At 37.1% G+C, this 8,875-nt stretch overlaps 1 pseudogene; it reads left to right on the top strand.

Annotated features, from left to right (window-relative positions):
• The first annotated feature begins 8,571 nt into the window (after nt 1-8,571).
• On the top strand, nt 8,572-8,672 carry LOC147944210 (small nucleolar RNA R71; annotated as a pseudogene).
• Nucleotides 8,673-8,875: the final 203 nt, after the last annotated feature.

The following is an 8,875-nucleotide window of genomic DNA, read 5'->3' on the forward strand; positions in this document are numbered from 1 at the left end:
AAGTGGAAATGTGTATGGAAACATGTTAACATTTCTCTAATGTGTAATTTCAAATTCAAAAAATCGAGAGTTGCTAAATTGTCGCAAAACAATATCTAATTCAGGTGTTAGACGCTAAAGAGTCGCAAAACAGTATCTAATACAGGTGTTAGACGTAAAACAATTGCAAAAGTAGTTGCAAAGTAGTCGCAACAGTGGTAGCAACTTCGTCGCCAAAAATAAGAGTTGCAAAAGTCGTAACAAGTTAGTCGCACATTGTTACTCTATTGTAACTCTTAGACTATAGTCACAATAAAAAATTTTTGAAATCTATAATTTTTGACCAGTTGTATTGATATCATTTAACAATAAGGACTCATGATTGTATTATAGAGTATATCAAATAGTTTATGAGCTTAAAATATTGTTTTGATATCTTTGTTTTGAAATTTTCATAAAATTACTAATCTTTTTATGAAATAACATATAACTCTTTAGAATGATTTAGATATTATGAAATTATTGTGTCTAAATACTAAAATGGAAAGCTTTGACAAAGTTTATATGACTGATATTGATCAATTTAGAGTAGAAATATGTATAGAAACATGTTAACATTTCTCTAATGTGAAATTTCAAATTCAAAATTGAAAGTTGCTAAACAGTCGCAAAACAGTATCTAATTCAGGTGTTAGATGCAAAATAGTTGCAAAAGTAGTTGCAAAGTAGTCGCACAAGTGGTAGCAACTTCATCGCAAAAAGTAGGATTTGCAAATTTGTAACAAGTTATCGATAAATAAACTTGTGACCGGAATATACGTTGCAAAAAGGTTGCTAATTTGTGACTCTTTGTCTTTGATAAATTGCAGTCACTGAACCATCTAAAATTGCGATATTTTTGCGACTATATTTTCTTCGTCGTAAATGTGCGACTGTTTTGCTTCTGCCGTAACTTTGGTCGGGAAACTGAGTGTTTTGGGGATGAAAACATGCATCTGGCGCCAATTTGGTGAAGAATGATCGGACTAGCAAGCAGATGGAGCAAACACAGAAAAAGCATCTAGGATCGACTAATCCTCATTTGGGATCGACCAGTCCTGTACCCAAAGCAACTTTTCCTTTTTAGTTTTAAACCGACTTTTAGGGTTTTATTTTGATATTTAAGTTAGAGGCTCGGGCTCCAGAGACATAAGCTTTATTTTCTGAGACTATTCTGTATTGAGAGTTGGGGGAGAAGATCTCTAATCCTTTTTGACACTTTGGAGAAGATTTCTAAACCCTATTTTCTATTCTTTTGCAATTCAATTATGTTTTCTTCATCTTTGATTAGCTGTTCTTTTATCTCCATGTCTGAGTAGTTTACCTATTGCGTTTTTGGTTTTCAAAGGGGTTTATGATTCTCTAACGATCGTGTTTTAGATTTGGGATTGATCTATTTTGTTCTTCATCTATTGTTGCTTTTAAAGCTTAAACTAGATTGGCTACCTAGTTTCTGATTTTAGGTTTAATTCATCGTGGCACCAAAAGTGCTGTTGAGTTGCTAGAAAAGAACTTAGGTGAGCAAGGTGATCCTTAGCCAACGGAAGTTGAAGTTAAGGCACCTTATGAACAGATCAAACTTAAACTTGTATTGCTTGCTTGGTTTGCTAGATCCAAACGACGGTTTATGGTTTAGTAAATTCATTGCATAGATAGATAATGCTGCTGAAGTAGGTTAGTTTTACAACAATGATTTGAGTTCTAGAACGGTGTCTAATGCATCCCCATAGATCGTTTCCTTTTTGATTTAGAAACAACTTATTTACTTTCCGTTTTAGATTAGTTACTTGATTCACAAACTTTCTATTTTGTCTTAGCTATATTCGATGTTCACAATTTCATAGTGCAATTGCTTGGTCTCTGTGGATTCGATCCTGAAGTGTTACGACGACACCACTAGATCGTGGTAGTGTGCACATTAGGTTTTAATTGACATTTGATCAATTTAGCGCCGTTGTCGGGGACCAAAACGATTGCCTTTGAGATTTTAGAATGGAGTATAGTCTAAGATTTCTTTTTGTTTTTACTAATTATTTTTATTTTCTCTTTTTTTGTAGATTAAAAAAAATGAAAAATGTTTTTGGAGCCATGGATTACGATGACTGGCCACAGGAAGAGGAGACCACATTTGATGAAGACATTTTAGATGAGCCTTATGTGGAGCCACCGTTTGATGAGAATGTTCTTACACTGGATCAAAAAGTTAAGTTGGATGAACTTTATATGGAGCATCCAACAACGACAAGGAGGAACTTAGCAGCAATGATCCGGTTGAATCTCATCTCACATCGAGCAGTACTTGAAGGGAGGGAGCCCACTTTCAAAGAGATTAGGGAAGCTCATGCTTGCGAGAAGGTAATATATTGGGTTCCACCAAGCCAAATATAAAGTACATGCGTTTCCACCCTTGAAATTGATGATTTTGAGGATGTTCACATGCCAAGCATTGAAGATGTGACTTCTAGTTTGGATACTCCATTGCTCATTGATGAATGCTATGATTTGATATGTGAGCCTCAACGTCTAGACATTTTAAGAGCAGAAAAACTTGCTAGGGATTATCATGAGATATGTTTTGATATTGAATATCATTGTGCTTTGAATATTCATGATCTCGAGTTTAAGTTTTCAATGCTTGATGTATCTAGTTCTCTTCTTGAAGAATCTTACCTAGGGTGTGTTCTTGATATTGATACAATTTTGAATGAAACAAAAGACCCTGAGGTTGATTATATGAATGAGGATATTGTGTTTTATGAAATTAATGGTGATGAAGTTGATTATTTTGTGAAAACCTCGTTTGAACCTGAAATTGACTTTATTTTCCCATTAAATGCATTTGATTCTCATGAGCATCCAACCATCAAGGAATATTTCAAAGTATATGCTACATTTGTAGTAAACTTCCTTTTGATGTGAATTTTATTGTTTTGCCATGGATAATTTGTGTGTTACTTGACACAAATTGTTTATTGCACTAACAAGAGAAGGACTAAAGGTCCTTTGGCTCAGCCTTTTGATAGTCATGATTAATATTTTGTGTTGAGCGGTCAAGCTATAGACCTTAAACAAGCGCTTCTGGGAGGCAACCCATGGGGTTTGTGCTGGCTTATCCTTTAATTTTGTTTGTCTTAGGATCTTGGTTTTGTTTTAGAATTTATTACGGTGAAATCACGTCAGGTGTTAAGTATTTTCAGGATCAGGTACATAACGCACAAGATGCAAAACTTTTTTGGTCCAGGAGCTTAGGATCAATCAGTCCTCCTTACAGATCGATCGATCCTGGTGGTTTTCTGCGGGTGTCTCAAAGATCAATAATGTTGCAGATCGGTCTATCCCATCCCGAGACCGATCAGTCCCCACCCTTGCCGACACCATTACAACAACAGATGCGAGATCACAGGTTTTTGTTTCTTTTCCTTTCTTTTTCTTTTTTATGTTTTCTTATTTTCTTTGTGGGGTTCATTCTTTTCTTGGCTTTGCTTTCACACCGAGACGGTATGAAGTAAGTCCGGGTGAGGGATGTCTCCAAGTTACTAATGTCGTTTTCTTTTGATTTTTTCTTTTAATTGAGTCATTTTATCGAGTAAAAAATTGGAAACTATGAGCTTTTCTAGGAATCTTTTGCTTCGAACTAACATTCTTATGATTACTTTAGCACTTTCGATTTTAGAATGAAGCTTGGAACAAACATGAGCAGAATCAACACACCCCAAAAGACCCTCACCGAAGAGGACATTAAGTTGATCCGCCGTTGTCTCTAGCTTTGAAAGGACTTAACCGGATTTAACTTCTTGCCTTGGGACATGGTATACATCAAACAAGACTCCTCCCTTAAGCCTTACAAGACATGCATCTCCTCACAAAAGTATGCGTCCCCTCTCTCTTCCCTTCAATACTCAATAAAAAAAAAAGGATATCAGAAACAAAAGAAGAGAAGAAAAAAAAAGAGGATATAGGTGGCAAAGAAGTGAACCGAGGGTTGTGCCTAAACCCGTGCATCCTTCGAAATTCATGGAAACCTGTCCAAAAAAAAAGCAAGGGATCGATAGAAACAAAACAATGATACCCTAGAAAATTAGGGAAAAATCGATCCTTTGGAAGTGAGAAAAGAGAGAGGAAAGGGAGCATATAAAGGAAGTTGATATGCTCAAATTAAACCCTAGAGCTACTCTCTCAAATTAAGAGATCACTGCAGTACTTAGGGGTAGAATTCCACAAGGACTCAAGTCTACACAATAAATTGTAGAGTTTTATAATTATGCTAAACAAATTAAATTGAATTAAAAATAGCAATGCAAAATATTAAATAAAGCTATTGTAAATTCAGATGATCAAAAAGCTAGGCCTAGGGAATTTCTCAGGAAATTATGAAATATTAAATCAATCAATAAATTAGGATTCAAACAATTAAGATCAGATCTAGAACTCTAAACACTTTTGTAAATTAAATCAGTTCTCACTGCAAATAATATCTAAATTTAAAACCAGAAAATCCAAATCTCTTTGTAAAATTCTAGGTTAAAAATCAGCAATAAAATCAGGTTTAGATTGTTCACAAAATTATTAAATCAAATCTCTTTGCAAGAAATAATTTTGCTCATCAAAAGGTTTTATCAGGAAAATCAATTATATTCTCATATCAATTTATTTTCCTAAAGTATTAATTCTAGATGGCCAATCAAGGATTAATATGAAGAACAACCTAAGATGAAGATCTAGAAAGATAATGAATCCTAAATAAACAGATCTAATAATTCATAAAAATCCCTGTGAAAAACCCTAAACCTAACAAGCAAACTACTTAGACATAATCCATGAAGAACAAGACATGATTCTGAATAATAAGCAATAGAGATTAAAAGAGTAAGAAAGGAGTTTAAGAATTCTTCTCTCAAAGCAGTTCAGATCTCTCTCTTCAATAGCTCTCAAAAATCTCTCAGGGTTGGAGGAAAAATAAAACTTGATAGAATAAAACTTATGGGTTTGGAAAACCTAAAAACACTATTTATATGTCCTAAAACACGTCAGGGACTTGTGTTGCAAATATGGAAAATTTCGGGTAATTTTGTAAAACTTCCAAATTTGAAGACTTGTCTCGATTTGCAATGGGTGTCGACCGATGCTCTTCTAGTGTCGATCGATGCCCTTCGTATAATCAGACTTCAAATTGATTCTTCGAGATTTATGCTCCAAAACAATCCAAATTGCTCCATTTCGCTCCCTTCATGCTAAAAACCTGTAAAGACTCCAAAAACAATCTAGAAACAAATGAAAAGACACTAAAAGACTCCTTATATCATGGTTAAAAACCACAAAAACCATGATATATCAACTCCCCCCAGACTTAGCCTTTGCTTGCCCTCAAGCAAAACATAAGCTTAGACCTGTGAAAGAGGTTTGAAAACAGGGAACTCACTCAACTGCATGATGATTCTTATTCACACTCTTCATTTAGCTGACTCAAGAACCTACTTCTTATACTTAACCATGATAAGCATCAACATTCCTTACTCAAATCCCACAATCCTTTGGAATCTCTGAAATCTCCATTGTCATCTCAATATATAAATTAAAGCAAGTACAGGTGAGTTCTTACCTTGGGTGTATCGAATAGTGGCATATGGATTCTCTTCAGGCCAATACATTCTTCTTACATCTCCTTTCCTCTCCCTTTTCTCACTTCCATTATTTTTTTTCTTCTTTTTTTTTTTTTAAATCAAAGGTGTAAGTGAATACCGGGGTCATCGGTAATTTACCTACCCCTCGCTTCCAAGCTTTGTGTGATCATTTGACTCAAGAGTAGAATAATGAGGTCACTGGTAATTTACCTACCTCTCTAAACTGATCAAAATCATCTCATCTTTTATTCTCTTTATTTTTTTTAAAGCACTGAAGGGAAGAGAGAGGGGAAACATACTTTGAAAAATTGCATTGTCTTGTATGGCCTGAAGAAGAAGTCTAGTCCACTGATTTCCAACCCCAAAGTAAGAGATTAAGTCCGGTTAAAATCCTGATAAAAGTTGAGACAACGTTAGATCAATCAGATATCCATTGAATAAGGGCTTTCAGGATTGTTGATAAGGCTCATAGTCTTTCTAAGCTTCAGTTCTGAGATCAAGCACAAACAAATAATCATTAGAGTGTTAGCCAAATAAGAGAAATCATTAGTCAAGATCATAATTCCCAAAGATAAAAAAGAAAAATTTTGAAAAATTTGACTCAAACTTTATGGTTTTGACTGACACAACTGAAACTCAAAAACAGAAAACATAGTTAGTAACTAACCTCCCCCAGACTTAAACAACACTGTCCCCAGTGTTATCAACTAAGAGGTAAGCAAAAATAAAAATAAACAAAAATCAAAATCAAAAGAAAAATAAAAACCTACCAGTGGGTTGCCTCCCACTAAGCGCTTGTTTTCAGTCATTAGCTTGACTGTGGTGGAGTTCAGGCATCCGTAGGAGCAAAACATGGCATTGAAGTCCTCTTCATCCAAGGTGGTGTATAAGCTTTAGGTGCATGAGGTCTTCCAAGAATGTGAGGAACAGGACCATGGCGGAACTTAGGTATGGGAGGGTATCTCTTATGTCCTGCAAAATCATCAACAGAAGAAACAAGCACTCTACAATAATCTTGTGGCTTGGTTAACTGCAAAACAGTTTTTCTCTCTTTGAAATTCTTGTTGATGATAGGAGGAGGATTAGGTGCAGAAGAGGTGTACCTTTGCCTTACCTGAGGACTCTGGAGGGTGGAATGGGAGACTTTCTGTTTGGGAACAGGTTTCTGTCTTGGAGCTTCAACTTTGGACAAGCTTTGTCTCGGATGTGGTGGGGTGTCGATCGATGCCTCCTGGTTGGTGTCGATCGACACTGAGCCTGATGCTCGTGTTGTAGAAACTTTTTCAACAGAAAAAGTCTGTCCATCAATAGTAGGAGCCCTCCTCAGCTTATCCATCTTAAAATGCATACTCAATCCATCCACATTCAGTGTTATGTGTCCCTTCTGCACATCTATGATGGCACCAGCTGTAGCCAAGAAAGATCTTCCTAAGATGAGAGGATCTTTAGGCTCTTGATCATACTTCAGCACCACAAAGTCAGTGGGAATCATGAAGTTGCCAACCTTAACTGGAATATCCTCTAAAACACCTTCAGGAATTCTTCGGGATCGATCAGCTAGGATTAGAGAAATCTGAGTTGGCTTGAATTCTGTCATCCCAAGTCTCACAGCAACAGAATGTGGCATCAAGTTGATGCTAGAACCAAGGTCACAAAGTGAGTGTGAAAACCTTCCTGTGGAGATAGAGCAATCAAGTACAAAGCTTCCAGGATCTGGTAACTTCTTAGCAGTCTTACATTGAATGATTGCACTCACTTCCTTAGAGACAACCACCTCCTGCTTCTTCTCTTTCTTCCTCTGTACAGGCTGGTTCAACAGAATTGCACTGACATCTTTTGTAAGAAGTGCTCCTTCTTCAGGGCTCAAACCATTGGATACCATTCTCCTCACATACCGCTTAAAAGGTGGTGAAAGCTTTACTGCATCAATTAAAGGCATCTCAATCATCACCTTGTCCATCATTGCTTTGCATCTAGCTTCCTCCATCTCTTGCTTAGACTTTCTTGGCTTGGAAAAGGAACCTTAGGCTTGTAGACCCTTTCAACTGTTGAAACCTGAGATTTCGCAGCTTTTGGTTCCGTCTGAGATGAGTGTCGATCGATACCCAGGTGGTGTCGATCGACACCATCATCTGAAACCGAGAGATTGGCCAATTTTTCACCCAGTTCGGCAGAAGCAATTTCAACAGCATCTTCATCTCTCACTGATATGGCATTGCAAGCATGTCTGGGGTTTGACTCAGTTCTTGCTGGAAGATAATTCTCTTGCCGTTTTACAGACCCAGCAGTCTGTGCAACTTGAACCTCCAGCTTCTTAACATGAACATTCAATGCTTCTATCTTTCCATTCAGCTCAGTGTAGACATTGTCAATCTTTCCATTGAATGTCACTATCAAATTCTCTTGACCTTGTAGAAGATGCTCAAGCATGGCCTCCATTCTACTCTCAGAAGAAGTCTTAGGAGGTGGAGAGTGATAAGATGAATTCCCATAGGTTCTTGTATAGCCATTGTTCTGTTGCTGCTTCTGGTCACCATTGTAAGGTCTGTTTCCTTGCTGATTACCAAATCTCTGTCCCTGATACCCAGCTCCATACACATAGTTGACATTCTCCTCTGAATTCTCTGGCTCTGGCTCAAATGTCTCAACTTCAGCAGCAAATTGGACTGACTTCTTTCCCACAAGAAGATTGTGCACTGAATCAAGCTTAGCATTAACAGAAGCTAGCTGATTTGAATCATATCCTCCATGTAATCTCTTCCTTTCAGCATCTGCTCCCTTAGTGCTATTGCTAGAAGCCAAATTCTCAATCAAAACTTCAACATCTTCTGGAAATCTTGTTTTGAAATTCCCATGACTTGCAGCATCTAAAGCTAATTGATACTCCCAATCACACCCTCTGAAGAAGATACTTAGCAATTGAACCCTTGAGAAACCATGGTGTGGACAGTCCCTTTGGTAAGCCTTGAATCTCACCCAAGCTGCTTTGAAGGCTTCATCTGGTCTTTGCTTGAAAGAAGACAGCTTGATTCTCAACTCATCTGACATTGCATCATCATAGAAATGGTTGAGGAAAGCCACTTTGACATCAGGCCAGCTTGTCAATGATCCAGCAGGCAGCTGTTTCAACCACTGAGATGCCTCTCCCGCAAGGGAGTAAGGGAAGAGTTTGCAGAAGATGTAGTCCTCAGTCACCCCATTAGCCTTGATGCTAGTCACCAGATCCTCAAAATGCT

This window comes from Camelina sativa, chromosome 5 (assembly GCF_030686135.1).
Source record: "Camelina sativa cultivar CO46 ecotype springtype chromosome 5, ASM3068613v1".
Taxonomy (NCBI): Eukaryota; Viridiplantae; Streptophyta; class Magnoliopsida; order Brassicales; family Brassicaceae; genus Camelina; species Camelina sativa.